A 16,805-nucleotide genomic window follows, 5' to 3' on the forward strand; every position below is an offset into this window, starting at 1 on the left:
CAGCACGCATGTGTTGCTCAACTTGTTTTGGTGGACCAGCGAATAGAAGCCCCACCCACTCTCTGCCCATATTTGCCATTGGCTTGTGTCATTGACTGTACTAAATGCTGGCTTCTGATTCGAAAATAGGCTTGTCAGTCCCTCCTTAATACCGCCTCCTCTTCATTTGTCACCTCCCATGGCGACAGGCCCCTTTACTTCAGTTGTTACATGGTAAGCCTTATTTAGACTGAGAGCACCGTTTTCTTTATTCAATTCCGTTTCTCTAATTTCAGGCAGGATGTACTTTTGTGCCTTCTTTACCCCTTCCTCCCAATGTAATGCCTCGTTCACAACTACCCTCCCTCCCGTTGTCTGTGCCTTCTCCCTCCCTCCCTTTTTTTTGTTAAAGGTTTTATATAGCGCGAATTTGACCCGAAGGGTGCGTTACACAGAGCACATTCGTATTTTGGTAGGCTTGGGGAGATTACGTGATTTGCCCAGAATCACAGGATGTTGAGCCGACGCCGAGGCTTAAACCTGGTTCCCCAGCTCCATAGTCAGCAGCTCTAGCTGTAAGGCTTCATCCTCTCCTCATTTGCAATGCTATAGGTCTCGCAGTTACGCAAATGTGGGCTATTGGCATTGTAATTGACCATGCCTTTTATTATGTTTTGGTTTTTAAAACATAAATAAAACGCATTGTCATTTACAATGCCAATAGCTTGAACTTGTATAAATGCGAGACCTATTGTATTGCAAATGCTTGTTCTCCGTTTCTATTGCTTGTAGCGTTTTTTGAGGTGTGCTTCTCTTATCAGTAGCACAATTATTCATTCCCCTCCGCATTTATCTGCTTTTATGACCGGAACTTCTTTTATTAGGTTAAGTCTGGCATCAGACTCCTTTCAACTAATGTTTGCGTACTTTTGCCGATGCATTTAAAGAATGTGTTTGTGACAGCATGCATGTCTACATTTCTTTGTTTATTGGACACTTTTATTATTTAATTGGGCCTGAAATTAACTTTCCTGGACATCACACGTTTTGTTCGCGTGTTGAGATCAGACTGCTTTTAACTAATGTTTCAGTACTGTTGACGATGATTTTGAATAATTCTTCTTGTGGCATTTGTATTGTGTTCCTTACTGCTCTGGGGCTCTAAATCCTTTAACAAAATAGATATTTATAAACCACATATTACTACAATTATTCAATGCAACAATTTGTTTTAGCACGCAATTAAAGCGTGGTGGCAAGCTGCATAATTTTTGTCTCAAATCTACGTGATTTATTGAATCGTGTTCTGCGCGTTAACCCTCAGCGTAGTGTGTGTAGTAGCGCTACGCGTAGCTATGCGTAGCTACACAAACTGCATAGTGCGATAGGAAAAATGCTGTTCGCACTGATTGCACAGTGCCGGATGCTTGTCCGCACTGTGCAATCATTGCAAACGGCATCTTGCACAGTGCAAGCGGTCATTTTCTGCCGCTCGAGTAGATTTGTACTCAAGCGGAAGCTTTCTCAACGCGGACTGGTAATTTCTCATCGCGAGCGGCCGCGAGCATACACGACCACTCGCTATGAGAAACCTTACCTCCCCGCGTTGAGAATCTCGCCGGGAGATATGTTTTCGACGCTCACGATCGACAACTTGAAGTTGCTGATCGCAAATGAGGAAAAAGTTTCACCGGGATGTTGATTTTGCTCGCTCGCAGTTGCCAACTTGACGTTGAGGACCGCGAGCAAGCAAAAAATGCCCGATACGCCATGTATTTTTGCACAGTGCTACGTGCAATTCGCGTAGAGCGTAGGTGTGCAACTACGCACGCTACACGAGCGTAATCCTACACCCAGGGTTACTGTGCATACAATTGAATTGTGATTTGTACTTTTAATATGTATTACTATTCGTACATATATTTACAAACACAGCTACATTTGTTTCTTTGACAACTTGAGCATTTCATTAGGCCTTTATGTAACATTCCCTGGCTGCACGCGTTTCTTCACATAAAACACCCTGCCATAACGACTTATCAAACTATAATTACCCGATTAAGACACACTTCCACTATTGGGGATTAACTAAAGTTCATTTTTCATCACTGAGCTCCTTCTATTAAAACATCAAAGCTGTATGGCCGCTACTTTAACATATTTTAATTAACAGTAATTCATGCTGTTTACAGGCCAGTGTCTGTCGGGACGTTTCTATCTTGAACACAATACAATAACATCTTTTAACAGAAAAAAAGTGGGCTTCTGGTTCTCTTTAAAAGGGTAAATAAAATTAAACTATTTACATGTAACCTCTTCGCAGGAATAAGACTGCTACGTTCATGGGCGTCCGCAGGGGGGGCAAGGAGGGGCGCTTCCCCCCCTGGAGCATCCCTCCTTGCCCCCCCCTGCAGACGCCCATGCTTTTACGGACACCGTTTGTCTATAATTCTAGGACCTGCAGGGAGCAGAGCTGTGCCCTGCCAGAGGCCTCAACTTCCTGGTGAGGCGCCTTGCACTCCTCCTTGCAACCCCTCCCGCCCATTGTCATTCTGTCTGTGGCTGATTATCCCATAGAGAATGACAATGGTCAGTTTGAGCCGAGAAAGCACCTTGCTAACAACCTGATCTTTATGTCTAAGTGTGTGGGCCAATCCAGCTGATCGTGACGAGCCTTTGAAGAGCTCGCACTCCTGCAGGCATGCACAATACTGGTGTGTGAGCGCCGAAATTCGGGGCATGAAGGAGATCAACACTTTCAAGGTATTGTAAAGGAGGAGCAGCGCGATCTCCACTGCTGTCCTGCAACCTCGTAAGGCTGCATTTTAATACCGCAGTCGAGCCCCAGAGTCCCTGAGAAACATTGCAATCTCATCTCCAAGGCACCGGGAGTGGTGTGTGCCCAGAGGGTGATTGTGGTAAGTTCATTACAGCTGAAGCCTTGATTTTATGAGATGCAACACAAGCTGTCTTCACTGTATTTTGCAGCGCCTCATGTTCTGTGCCATGTTCACCTGGATTGGGATTGGAAAGGTAGGGGATGTGAAAGAACAGTAGTGTGCACATGTGTGTGCTGTCCTGGGGGTTCCCACCCTTCACACCACCAATTATGAAAGATAGATCAGTAAAAGGATGGATTGATGAGTGAAAGGGTGGATGATGGGCGAGTGAATGGGTGGATGGATGAGAGAAAGGATGGAAGGATTAATGAATTAAAAAGTGAAAGGGTGAATGAATGGATGGATGTATGACTGAATAGATGGATGGGTGGAAGAGTGGATGGATGAGTGAAAGGGTGGCTTGGGTGAAAAGGTAAATGGTTGGATGGATGAGTGAATGGAATTCATGAGTGGAAGAGTGGGTGGATGAGTGAGAGGATGGATTGGGTGAAAGGGTGGATGGATGATGGATGAGTGAAAGGATGGATTGGGTGAAAGGGTGGATGGTTGATGGATGGATAAGTGAAAGGGTGGCTGGATGGGTGAAAGGGTAAGTGGTTGGATGAAGGAGTGGATGGAAGAGTGAATGGATGGATTCGGTGAAAGGGTGAATGGATGATGGATGGTTTGGGAGAAAGGGTGGATGGAGGGATGGATAAGTGAAATGATGGATGGAAGAATAGACGATGGATAGGTTTGCAAATGGTTGAAAAGGTTTGGATATGGATGGGAACACAGATGGAAGGATAGAATGAATGGTGAAAGACTGAATGGTGGATGGAAAAATTAATAGATAACATAAAGTACATTTGAAATGGTGGATGTCAGGGGTTTGATGGAAGGATGAATGGCTAGATCCCTAGGCAAGAGAGCTCTTCTGGACAGGGTTGTGATGACTTACTTTGCTTTCTTGGTGCCATTAGAGCTTTAGTACAAAGTGGGAGGTATTTCACTTTTCTGGCTACTCCCTTGCCTATGTATTACTATTCTGTATTTGCTCTGTGCTTATGTGTGGGATCCATTCATCATGCATACGACATTTTGAGTGACACCCAACTGCTACTTGAATGTTACACTAGTAATTGTAAATGTTTGCTTTGTTTTAGGTGTAAGGTTTTAGTGAGAGCCTCAGAGTACCATAAGCTGTTCTTGAGATGTATATTGTGTTTGTAACAATAGGCAAGGTGTCAAAAATAAACTATGTAATAGTCTATTGACAGTGTGTTCTTTAGGAAAGCTGCAGGGAAAAGCACCTTTGCGACTTCCGTCAGCTAGTGCAACTTTTTGCAAAGCCCCCATAAGCAAAGTCAGATTCCATATTTTAAGCTCCATCTGCTTAAACACCCATAATGCTTTCCCTGTAGAGGGTTCATCACAGCAATCCTCCCTTTGGTTCACCTCTGCGTGCCACGTTACATCTCACAATGGCACTCAGATATGAGATGCTAGTAACAAAGTCTATCCGAGCAGACCTTCCTGAGCACTTTTCTCACCATACATGTCTGCTCAAGACCATGAGTTGTAAACAAAATATCAGACTGGCTAACCCAGGCGGCTAACCATATAAATAGATTATTATCATATGAAAAACCTCAAAAAGAGCTGCACAGTTGCTCAAAGTGGTGCGCATACCAAAAAAACGTGAAGTGCACGATTGTCTCAACCTAATGTAAACTTATTTTGACTTGTACTTAAGTGTTTGTCTATTTACTTACTTTTATACTATTGCGCAACTTCCTCTGATGTGTCTGTAAAACGTACCTTTTGTTCCGAAGATTTGTCCTGAATTTTGACCTTCTGTCCTGAATTTTTGTCCTGAATTTTCGTCCTGAATTTTGACCCTTTGTCCTGAATTTTTACACTTACCATCCTGAATTTGCGACCATGTCAGTTGGTCACCCTACATTAACTTGTGAGTTCACTTCGGGGCGCAGCGTTCACACATGACGTCACCAACATTTCGTTCACCCGAACGTGTCTGCAAAGCATTCACCAACGCATGCATGGTACTTACAATGTGAAATTCTTGGATGCGCAGATCTGGACAGGACTTAAGCCCAAAAGCATAACTGAAGCACGCACCTCCACTAGCAGGGAAAAGATACGCTACAAGCCGCGCAGGAACCATGAGCCTCCTTCCCCGCCACAAACGTCCTGCTCAGCCCCCATTCCAGAACAGGGATTTCTCAAGAAATCTTCTGCATGTGGGGGCCCTTTTGTTGATGATCTTCATCTCACATTGAAGTGACCCCTCAGCCAGGGCTTTAAATGGGCCGGGTCCCCCGGGTCGCAGAGGACGTTGCAATGGGTTCTTATCGGGCTCTAACGTCATGCCCTTTATTCTGACATAAACACTGACCGATTTCTAAATAATACATGTAAAAAGGCAATCCATGTCAGCAATTTAGTTCCTGTTTGTGTTTGACGTTTTACTTAATATTTAATTCCCTTATAGTGTTAATGATTTCCCGGATGTTGTGTTTCTGTATTTTTCCGTGTAGCATATTACGCTTGTAAAGAGCCTACGTTGATCTGATTCAGAAAAGGGGGAGCTAAATAACGGTGATGGATCAAGCCCTGATCTTCGGACTGGGTAAGAGTGGTCTGCTTAATTCAGACACTGCTCCATCAGGATTCAAGCAAGCCGGGCCGACGACGGCTGAAATGCCAGAAACCGGTCCCCGGAAGCTTGTCTCCTTTCTGGTGAAGAATTGGCTTGGTAGTTTGGTCTGCCCTGTTCCCATGATGCACTGTGCCAGGGACAGACTAATTTGCATATAGCCAGGTTCTGAGCTGGGATGGGGCAGTGAGCTAAATAATGGTGATGGATCAAGCCCTGATCTTTGGACTGGGTAAGAGTGGTCTGCTTAATTCAGACACTCTGTTCATCACCACCCCCTTTTCTGAATCGTACTTTGATCTGAGCCACCACCAGGTGCTAAGAACGAGCCATGGTTGAATGCTAAGCATCAGAGAATGTGATTTTATGACCCCTTCTGAGAGGCCCAGAACCAGCCCGAGCCAGCCCGCCTATGAACGGTTTCAGCGACCCTCCCTGCACCCACCCTTTGTTTTCGTTTAGCCTGGTGCCACCGAGGTGATAGCCTTGCCTGAAGGCAGGGATTTTGCCTAAGTACTTGATGTGTTGTGAATATGAGCATGGGGTGGGAGTTGGAAGATATGCACAGCAGGGGGAAAAGGGATGGCCAGTGCAGGTGACGCTTTTCTTTTGTATAGGAATTTCTACTGGCGTCATAGCCCAGGGTTTGCTGTCTGTGCACTTGTATAGATGTGTATACTGTACAGGTCCACAGACATCAAACCCTGGGCTATGACGCCAGCAGGAATTAATTTTCAAAGGAAAAGCGTCACCTGCACTGTCATCCCTTTCCCCCTGCTGTCTGTGCACATGTATGGAATACACATCCACGGCGCTGCTCACCAGATGAATGGTGAACAGTGCCATGGATTTGTCTCTTTTTGCATCCAAGGGCACTGACGAAGAAGTAGAGGAGGCCCTGGCAAGTAGAAACCAGGAGACATTTGACCCACATCTATCTACACAGTGAGACCTTCAGGAGGGGCTGGATGCTAGGACGACAGTGCTCCTGATCAGCCCGACTCCACTGATTTGTATCAGAAGAGCAGGCAGCAGTTTTTAAGTAACTTTAATGCATTCTACAGTATCAGCATTGCCTACTAGGTGCATATCTAGGTTACTCTAAGTGAACAGTGTTCTAGACTTACATGCATGGAAACGTTAAGGATGACAGTCCCTTCCGAATATGCAAATGTAGTGTAAGCTCTTATTGTTCACCTTTTGGGGTGCCAGGGGGTAACTTTAGGGTTCAGGTTGGATGTGTGTTTTAGGGTGCCAAGGAGTAATTTTAGGGTTCAGGGTGGATTGGGGTGCCAGGGGGTAATTTTAGGGTTCCGGGTGGGTATGGGTTTTGGAGTCCAGGGGGTAATTGTAGGGTTCAGTGTGGGTATGGGTTTTGAAGTGCCAGGGGGATAATGTTAGGGTTCAGGGTGGGTATGGGTGTTGGGGTACCAGGGGGGTAATTTTAGGGTGCAGTGTGGATATGGGTTCTAAGTGCCAGGGGTGTAATTTTAGGGTTTAGGGTGGGTATGAGTTTTGGGGGGGCAGGGGTAATTTTAGGGTTCAGGGTGGGTATGGGTTTTGGGGTGCCAGGGGGATGATAATAGGGTTCATGGTGGGTTTGGGTTTTGGGGTACCAGTGGGTAATTTAAGGGTTCCGGGTGCGTATGGGTTTTGGGTTGCCAGGGGTAATTTTAGGGTTTTAGGCAGGTGTTAGTGTGCCAGGGGGTAATTTTAAGGTTCAGTGTGGATATGGGTTTTTGGTGCTAGTGGGGGAAATTGTAGGGTTCAGGGAGGGTATGAGTTTTGGGGTACCAGGGGGGTAATTTTAGGGTTCAAGGCGGGTATGGGTTTTAAGGGGCCAGGGGGATAATTTTAGGGTTCAGGGAGGATATGGTTTTGGGGGGCAGGTGTAATTTTAGGGTTCAGGGTGGGTACGGGTTTTGGGTGCCAGGGGGATAATTTTAGGGCTCATGGTGGGTATGGGTTTTGGGTTACCAGGGGGGTAATTTTAGGGTTCAGGGTGGGTATGGGTTTTGGGGTGCAAGGGGGGACATTTTCAGGTTCAGGGCAGGTATGGGTTTTGGGGTGCCAGGGGGACAATTTTAGGGGTCAGGGCGGGTATGGGTTATGGGGAGCCATGGGGCTAATTTTAGGGATCAGGGAATGTATGAGTTTTAAGGGGCCAGGGGGGTAATGTTTAGGGTTTATGTGTGCTCTAATTGTTGTCCAGTTTCAAATGCAGAATTCACCACTTTCTTTTCTCAGCTTGGCCTGATTGTCTGCCATTTTAGCCCCGGCCCTTTTGATTAACATTAGCCACGCCCCTTCATTTGCCAGGTTAGCCCCCCCCTGGAAAAATTTCTGCGGATGCCCATGGCTACGTTCAACCACTTGTAACAATGTTTCATGTTCTTTTTAGGGTGAGGGAGCAGTGATCTTCGCTGTTTCTACAACATTTTGTTCCATGTAAGCTTGACCTGTCTTTTAAGGTATGTAATTTGTGACTGTTTAAGGGCTCAAAACTCCTTTTTACAAATCGTTGCGTTATTTATAAAACATATTGAACTGTTTTTAATTGATTCCATGCACGAATACACGTATTTGCTTACCCTACATCGTCTTTAATGCATCTCTTTCTTACAGTACACATTTCTAGCGTGGTGGCAAGCTGAATACTTTCATCAGTAACCAACATAATGTATTCAATCGATACATTTCTTTGTTTATCTAACACCTTATCATTTCATTGGGCCTTTAAATGACTTTTCTGCCTGCACGCATTTCTTCTTCTGTTGGGGTCAGACCCCTTTTAAATAAGGATTGTTCTTGTGGCAACAGGCAGCTGCATTTGTCGCAAAGGAGGCGCGGCATGGCGCAGTGGGGTGGGGTTGAAGGAGGCTTGGCGTAGCGTCCTTACGCGTGGAGCCGTTGGCTCAGTTAAGTAAAATTGTAGGGCCAGAACCCTTGTTCACAGGTTCGATTCTTAATGGGCCGATTTGTATTGTTCAATTTTAGGTGGATTCCTTTATATCTTATTGTTAGTTTCATTCGGTGGGTAGTGGTTGCATGCAAAAATTATTTTGTGGGGAAGTGGAGTGGTTTTTGTGGCTGCCTCAATGTTGAGGGGGAGCCGTATGTGGTTGGGCGTGGCTCCCGTGGTGGTGCGTCATCTTCACCCTGGGGTTTGTGCACCAGAGTGCGCTAAGATGTGTCTTTGTGGGGCGGGTTGTTGCGCGTTGCTCAGGGAATGTCCCCCTTTTCAAATTTCAGCCGCGGCGGGAAACAAATGACTGTGTAAGATGTAGTGACCCAGAGTCACAGTCAGCAGTCTAGTGTTTTGTATGCCCTACACTAAACACCCACCCACCATTGATGTCACTGGTCAGGTGACACAGCTTTAATAAAAGGGGCCGAGCCCATGTGCTCTGGGCCAGTTGCACCATGTAGCTCACTGTGTCTGCGTCAGTCATTTCCAGCAATGAGGGCCCAGGGCCCCCAACATTACATTGGCGACGAGGAGGGCGGACGCTAGCCACACGTGCCGCATTTACAAGCAGAAAAACCCTGGAAAGAAGAAGGGAAGTGCCCATGTGCAGGGCACCCTCCCGGGGAAGCGGCGCCGGCCGCCGAGAGGCCTGCAGGGCGTAAGCTGAGCCCCGGGCCTGCCTGCAGACGAGAAGGTGACTGGGAGCCTACCCCACACCTTCTGAGCCTAGCCTGCATGACCCCTGCGTGGGGTGAAGAGGAGCGACCGACCTGAGCCCACCCGCGTCGGCCGCGATTGAGCCCCCTGCCTGGGGTGAATAGAGAGCCGTGCGGAGCCCACCCGCATCGGCCGCCACCGAGTCAGGGCTGGTAGCTCCCACAAACGCTACGACCTCCGCGGTGCCCACTCGCGTGAAGGAAGGAAGCCAGCCAGCCGAAGGTGAGCGGAGGGGGCCGCGCAAGCCTGAAGCGACCCCCGTGACTGCATCATAAGCGGTGCCCACCCACATGGTCGTGGTGCCCTGCCGAGCGCCGACAATAAACTAACATTAAAGCAGAGCCAGCGGAGCCCACCCGCGGCCTGCTTGCATCGTCCTAGCAGACAGCAACACTAGGACACAGCAGGTACTGCAGTTTCAGCACGGACACAGTGTTCACAAACCCACCGTCACTGCCCAGTGACACAGGACAGCATAGAACTGCGCAGGAACGCGCCAGAAGAACAAGAACACTGCCTCACCAGCAGCGCAGGAACGTGCCAAAACGCTCTGGGACACTTCAAGAGACGGCGCAGGAATGCGCCAGAAGCAAAGCATTGCGCAGGACCGCGCAAGGAGTGAAGGAACTCCACACCTCGGAACTGAACAGCACTGCGCAGGAACGCGCGAGGAGTAAAGGAACTCCACACATCAGGACAGTGTTAGGAATTAGGTCTAGTCCTATTTCAGTGACCATGGTCTGACATCACATGATCCTCCAGGAATGGGATAAAGGTTTGTCCTACCTTTACTTCCCTGCTTGTTATTGCTTTTGTGTGGGTTCCTGGTTCCTGGCTGCTGGTTGCTGATTCTGTGTTCTCCTAGAGTCTTTCCTGTATTCCTCACGGGCTCGTGAGGATTATTTGCTCCATTTAAGACTCTTTGTTTTTTGTCCTGTCCTGGTGCTCTTTCCCTTCCCCCCTGTTTTTTCCCCTTCCCTGGTTTAGTTAGTGAGATTGCCCTGCCCCAATTCCCTCTGTCCTGGCGTTAATTAAGTACTCGTTTTAGGAGGCTAGGGGGTTAATAGGGGCTCCTGTTTACCTCCTATTGTTGTGCCTTCATGTAGTGGTGGTAGCGGTGAAGCTTGGAGGAGAGGCGGTTCAGCTTGGGGCTTCTGCTTCGTTACTAGCGTCCTGCTTTTCTTACCGCTCCACATCGTTATATGCGGATATGACGTTTTTCGGGTCATTCCGCGTTTAGAGTAAGTCTCGAGTGCTTTGATAGCCGGTTCAGCTTTCCTGTCCCCGTTCCTGGTGCCGTTTTTATAGTCGAGTGTATTTTAGTTTTTTTTTGACTCATGCCAAAGACTGGGCATGTTATGTTTTTCCCCTAAAAGCTTTAATGATTGACACCATTTAAAGCTGGAGTCATCCTTCTGAGTCCAAGTGAGTCTTTCTGGATTTGTCTCCATCTGATGCCCAGTGTCTCCACAAGGCTAAACCTGCAACAGCTACTGGTAAGCAAGTGTGATTGTGGTGGCAGGACATGGTCACTGGTTTTTGGGCATTTTGGGATTGATACATATACTGTGAAGTGTGTTCCTTTTTGTTTACATAGGTGCAGAAGCGTGGAGGAGGGAGCAGTGCCCTTTCATTCCAACAGGGGTGGAAGACTTGGTGTCTCCTCAAATACCACCCTCTTTCCAGGTCCATCGGCACACTCATAGTTATTGTTCTGTGAGTGGCATATGGGCAGGGGGAGTAGATTGGTGCATACTTCGTTCCTGCAGTGTATGGGCTGAGTGGGTGGAACCCAACAGAATAACAAGCCCACGAAATATCACACTGCCCGGACGAGTATGGATGAGGATTCAGGGAATCCCTTGGGTGGGGGTACGGGTGTTCCCACCATGCAGGATGTAATGGGAGCTTTGGCAGCTCTGCAGGCGCAGGTGCAGGACTTGCGGCAGGAGAATGTGGGCCTGAAGCAAGAGTTCGTGGCGGTGAGGGCCAGAGAGCAGTCGCAACACAGGGGGCAGGGACCGGTCATCCAGCCCGCAACATTTCAGTACAGTGGTGAGTCGGGATCTAGTACAGCTGGAGGTGGGGTTCCTATAGCAGTTACGGTTAACTCCCCTGTTGCTGTGCCTTTGGCTCCCCCTGAGAGGTTTACTGGGGATAGCGACAAGTTCGCTACGTTCATGAATCAGTGCCAATTGCACTTTATGTGCAAACCAGGTGCTTTTCCCGATGACTCGGCCAAGGTCGCTTTCACTATATCATATTTGGCTGGTACTGCTGCTCAGTGGTCTATTCCTTTAATAGACAGCAAAGATCGCGTATTGTATGATTATTCGGCGTTTAAGGAGTTGTGCGGGGCCTGTTCGCCAAGCATGCTTTTATGCAAGCAAGTGATGCGGAACTCCTGAAGTTACGGCAGGGCAGGCAGGATTTACTAACATATATAGCCACATTCAACCGGTTGGTGTCTGAGACTCATTGGCCAGCGGAGAAGAGGACTTCCTTGTTTTACCAGGGTCTTTGTGAGGAACTCAAGGATGTGGTGTCACAGGTGGTAGATCCACCTGAGGACAGTGCGGCGTTCATTGACCTTGTGGTTAAATTAAACCATCGATTGACAGAGAGGCGTGGGGAACGTAGTCGTTTTCAGGTAACACGGGGAAGTTATGTTAAAACGGAGGCAAAGCCCATGGGGGACAGCAAGACAGCGCCTGAACCTATGGAAATAGGAGGGACGAGAGGGCCTTTGACTCCGGAAGAGAAGAAAAGGAGGAGGGAGTTAAACTTATGTTTGTATTGTGGACAGGGAGGCCATTTTGCCAGGGGATGTCCTCTGAAACCTTCGGGTGTGGGGTATGGTAAGAGAGTAGCATTCGTCCAGGTGGATGGATGCACGGGCCATCAGGAGGAACGGAGGAGACAGTATGAGGTACTGGGAGCAATAGATCAGTCACCGAGGCATTTTATTATCAATGCCCATCTCTTGCTTTCTGTGCATAGCCGAGTCCCTGTGTCAGTGGGCCTGAAGCAAGAGTTAGTGGCGGTGAGGGCCAGAGAGCAGTCGCAACACAGGGGGCAGGGACCGGTCATCCAGCCCGCAACATTTCAGTACAGTGGTGAGTCGGGATCTAGTACAGCTGGAGGTGGGGTTCCTATAGCAGTTACGGTTAACTCCCCTGTTGCTGTGCCTTTGGCTCCCCCTGAGAGGTTTACTGGGGATAGCGACAAGTTCGCTACGTTCATGAACCAGTGCCAATTGCACTTTATGTGCAAACCAGGTGCTTTTCCCGATGACTCGGCCAAGGTCGCTTTCACTATATCATATTTGGCTGGTACTGCTGCTCAGTGGTCTATTCCTTTAATAGACAGCGATGATCGCGTATTGTATGATTATTCGGCGTTTAAGGAGTTGTGCGGGGCCTGTTCGCCAAGCATGCTTTTATGCAAGCGAGTGATGCGGAACTCCTGAAGTTACGGCAGGGCAGGCAGGATTTACTAACATATATAGCCACATTCAACCGGTTGGTGTCTGAGACTCATTGGCCAGCGGAGAAGAGGACTTCCTTGTTTTACCAGGGTCTTTGTGAGGAACTCAAGGATGTGGTGTCACAGGTGTTAGATCCACCTGAGGACAGTGCGGCGTTCATTGACCTTGTGGTTAAATTAAACCATCGATTGACAGAGAGGCGTGGGGAACGTAGTCGTTTTCAGGTAACACAGGGAAGTTATGTTAAAACGGAGGCAAAGCCCATGGGGGACAGCAAGACAGCGCCTGAACCTATGGAAATAGGAGGGACGAGAGGGCCTTTGACTCCGGAAGAGAAGAAAAGGAGGAGGGAGTTAAACTTATGTTTGTATTGTGGACAGGGAGGCCATTTTGCCAGGGGATGTCCTCTGAAACCTTCGGGTGTGGGGTATGGTAAGAGAGTAGCATTCGTCCAGGTGGATGGACGCACGGGCCATCAGGAGGAACGGAGGAGACAGTATGAGGTACTGGGAGCAGTAGATTAGGCACCGAGGCATTTTATTATCAATGCCCATCTCTTGCTTTCTGTGCATAGCTGAGTCCCTGTGTCAGTATTGCTTGATTACGGTGCTACTGGCAACTTCCTTGATATATCTTTGGCTGAGCAACTGCAGATTCCTTGTCACTTTAAGGAACAGCCGGAACCTGTGAGAGCCATAGACGGAACCAAATTGACATCAGGTTGTATCACCCGTCAAACGGTTCCCTTACGTTTATTATGTGAAAATGGGCATTCCGAAGCAGTGGTATTCGATTTGATTGACGCCCCTTCCTTTGGGTTGGTGTTGGGGGTGCCCTGGCTGCAAGAACACAATCCGAAGATCGATTGGGTGCAGCATTTGGTGACGTTGGATTCCGCTCATTGTTTGAAGCATTGTTATGTTGAGGCCAGTGAGCGGATCCACCCTTTGTCCTGTGCGGTGGCCGAGGTGGGCTCTGTCCCTTTGCAGTATTCAGCGTTTAAGGATGTTTTCGATAAGGGACATGCTCAGGGTCTTCCCCCGCACCGGTCATTCGACTGTAAGATTGAATTTGGTGCCGGGTATCCCGTTACCCTGTAGTCGGATATACGCTTTATCGGAACCTGAGGAGTTGCATCTTAAAGAATACATAGATGAGATGTTGAAGCTGGGTTACATCCGTCCCTCCTGTTCGCCCGTGTCATCGGCGATCTTCTTCATTCCGAAGAAGGAGGGGTCCTTGAGGGCCTGTGTGGACTATAGGGCCTTGAATAAGGCTACGGTGAAGAATAAGTACCCTCTTCCACTCATCCCTGTGTTATTGGACCAGCTTCGCAAAGCCACGGTATTTACCAAATTGGATTTGCGGGGCACTTACCATCTGATACGGGTTCGACCTGGGGATGAGTGGAAGATGGCTTTTAAAACCAAACAGGGACTGTTTGAATATTGTGTAATGCCGTTTGGCTTATGCAATGCGCCAGCGGCATTCCAGTTCTTTATTAATGAGGTCCTTAGAGAACAACTGGATAGAACTGTCATCGTCTATCTGGATGACATCCTCATTTATTCAGAGAAGGGTGCTGAACATCACGAACATGTGACACAAGTGTTACAGAAGTTACAGGAACATCATCTGTATGCGAAATTGGAGAAGTGTCAGTTCAGCACCCCTGAGGTGGAATTTCTGGGGTTTATCATCTCGGCCGACGGGGTACGGATGGACCCTAAAAAGATACAGGCCATTGTATCCTGGCCCATACCATCTACTGTGAAGCAAATCCAGGTGCTCTTGGGTTTCGCCAATTTTTATCGGCGTTTTATATCACATTTCTCCAATATAGTGGCTCCCGTGACTCGCCTGTTGCGGAAGGGGGTTCCTTTTGTATGGTCTGTTGAGGCTCAGGATGCTTTCCAACTGTTGCTTAAGCAGTTCACTTCAGCACCCGTATTGGTGCACCCTGATCCTGCCCTGCCGTTCTTTGTCGAAACAGATGCTTCCATGTGTGCGGTGGGTGGGGTGTTATACCAACGAGATGAAGGCACTGGCCATATCCACCCCATCGCCTTTTTCTCTAAAACCTTGTTGCCGGCGGAACGTAATTACACGGTGGCGGAGAGAGAATTGTTGGCCGTGAAGTTGGCTTTTGAGGAATGGCGTCACTATTTATGGGGCGCCCGGCATGTTATTACCATCTATACTGACCATAAAAATCTGGAGTTCTTTAGATCTGCTAGGGCTTTAACACCTCGGCAGATGCGGTGGGTTCTATTTTTTAACGAATACGACATACGGACGTTGAAAATAGCTGAACGATTCAAGCAACATAATTGCAGCCAGTGCCTCAATGGGCACAATTCAGCACAATTGGCTACAGCCAAGAGAGGAGTTGTTCCCTCTGGATGGGGTGCATCTAGTTGGCAGAAGGACAGGTGATCTTCATCCAGACTAATATGGGCTATTGGGGAGCACAGTCAGTGCCAAGGGGGTAAGGGTGGGCCAGTTAGGTTCTCACCCTGTGGCAGAGTGCTGACAGATAACAGGAAAGGGGCATGCACAGCAGTGGAGGTCTAGCGACTAGATGGACCCCAGGAGGGGGTAGGATGGATGTGTGCAGAGGGTAGGCGGGGAGGGATTGACCTGCTGGTGGTCCTGGACTCTACTGCCCTAACCCGCAATGTATGGACTGAATAGAATCTTGGGGAGGCTGCCTGTGTTCAGGTACTACGATGGGCCGGTGCGCTACGTGGTGCCCTGGATTGCAAGTATGCAACTGTTTGCTGTAGCGCGTTGGGGCCTGCTGGCACAATGTGCGCAGCTGAGTTGGCCGAGTTGGCCAAATTCAAATCCAAGTGTAAGGCCAAGCGGAAGTGCAAGTGTAAAGTCATGCCTAAAAAATTCCTCACTGCCTTTCACATGTGGATGTTGCTAAAATCTGATGCAGTCAATAGTGATATATTCAAGTAGAATACTTTTACTCTCGTAATCTGCAATACTTTGCTGTAGCGCATTGGGGCCTGCTGGCAAAATGCACTCAGCTGACTGGGTCGACCGAGTCGGCTAAATTCAAATTGAAATGTAAGGCCAAGTTGAAGTTCAATTCTAATGTCGTACCTAAATTCCTTACTACTTTTCACATGTGGATGTTGCTAAAGTCTGATGCTGTCAATAGTGATATAGCAAAGTAGAATATTTTTACTCTCGTAATATGCAACTCTTTGCTGTAGCCCATTGGGGCCAGTTGGCACAATGCGTGCAGCTGACTGGGTCAGCCAAGTTGGCCAAATTCAAATTGAAATGTAAGGCCAAGCTGAATTTAAATTGTAATGTTGTGTGGTGCCTTATATCCTTACTGCCTATGACATGTGGAGGTCGCTAAAGACTGGTGCTGTGAATAATGATATATAGCCACGTAGAATACTTATACTCTCGTAATGGTTGTGGCGAAACAGAATAATCTGTTTTGATGTGAATAAAAAGTCTACCCCTTGGACAACATAACCTGACTCCATAAGTTCTTAGGCCCAGAGGCGCGTAAAGGTGTCAGAACTGGGGTGAGGTGTGTGTTACGTTGTGCGCGTACTATATTATTTCATTTTCCCTGCCTGGGCGAGTTTTTTTACGGGTTTAGAGCGGTTTGCTTAAACTGGTGTTTGTGTATTTTTGCTGACGCATTAGAAGAAGGATTCCACCCACTTAAAATAATACCAGTAACACCACAATATGTTACCTTTCTAAGAAAAAAAGAAATCATAACACAAACTTTCAGTAACTTATATTACACAACTATTCACCAAGTTCCAACTTACAGCAAAAAAAAAATTATTATTTTTATTTATGTATTTATTCGATCAAGAGCATGATCATACACACATAGCAAAAACACAGCACATATTAAAAAAATCATAATACATGAATTCATCACTAATATATACCAGTAGTAAAAGAATTAGCATCATGGCCTAACATCAGGCACAGTGTCTAAAATACAGCTAGATGTGTCACTATTTCAAGATTAAGAGATAAAGTAAAAATGGATTTAAAAATATGTTGAGTCAATTATATATTACTAAGAGCTAAAATGTATTTAGCTTA

The 16,805-nt window shown here is 47.4% G+C and overlaps 2 long non-coding RNA genes across 2 annotated transcripts in view; one reads left to right on the top strand and one right to left on the bottom strand.

The window, feature by feature from the left end:
• LOC144807910 (uncharacterized) overlaps positions 1–16,805 on the bottom strand; it is a 282,409-nt gene that overhangs the window by 44,636 nt on the left and 220,968 nt on the right. The window lies entirely within an intron of this gene.
• LOC144807911 (uncharacterized) overlaps positions 1–16,805 on the top strand; it is a 447,007-nt gene that overhangs the window by 12,025 nt on the left and 418,177 nt on the right. Inside the window, exon 2 of the long non-coding RNA XR_013606520.1 lies at positions 7,940–8,009. This is a non-coding gene — a long non-coding RNA (uncharacterized LOC144807911). The remainder of the gene's footprint in view (positions 1–7,939; positions 8,010–16,805) is intronic.

Source organism: Lissotriton helveticus, chromosome 1_2 (genome assembly GCF_964261635.1).
Source record: "Lissotriton helveticus chromosome 1_2, aLisHel1.1, whole genome shotgun sequence".
Lineage (NCBI taxonomy): Eukaryota > Metazoa > Chordata > Amphibia > Caudata > Salamandridae > Lissotriton > Lissotriton helveticus.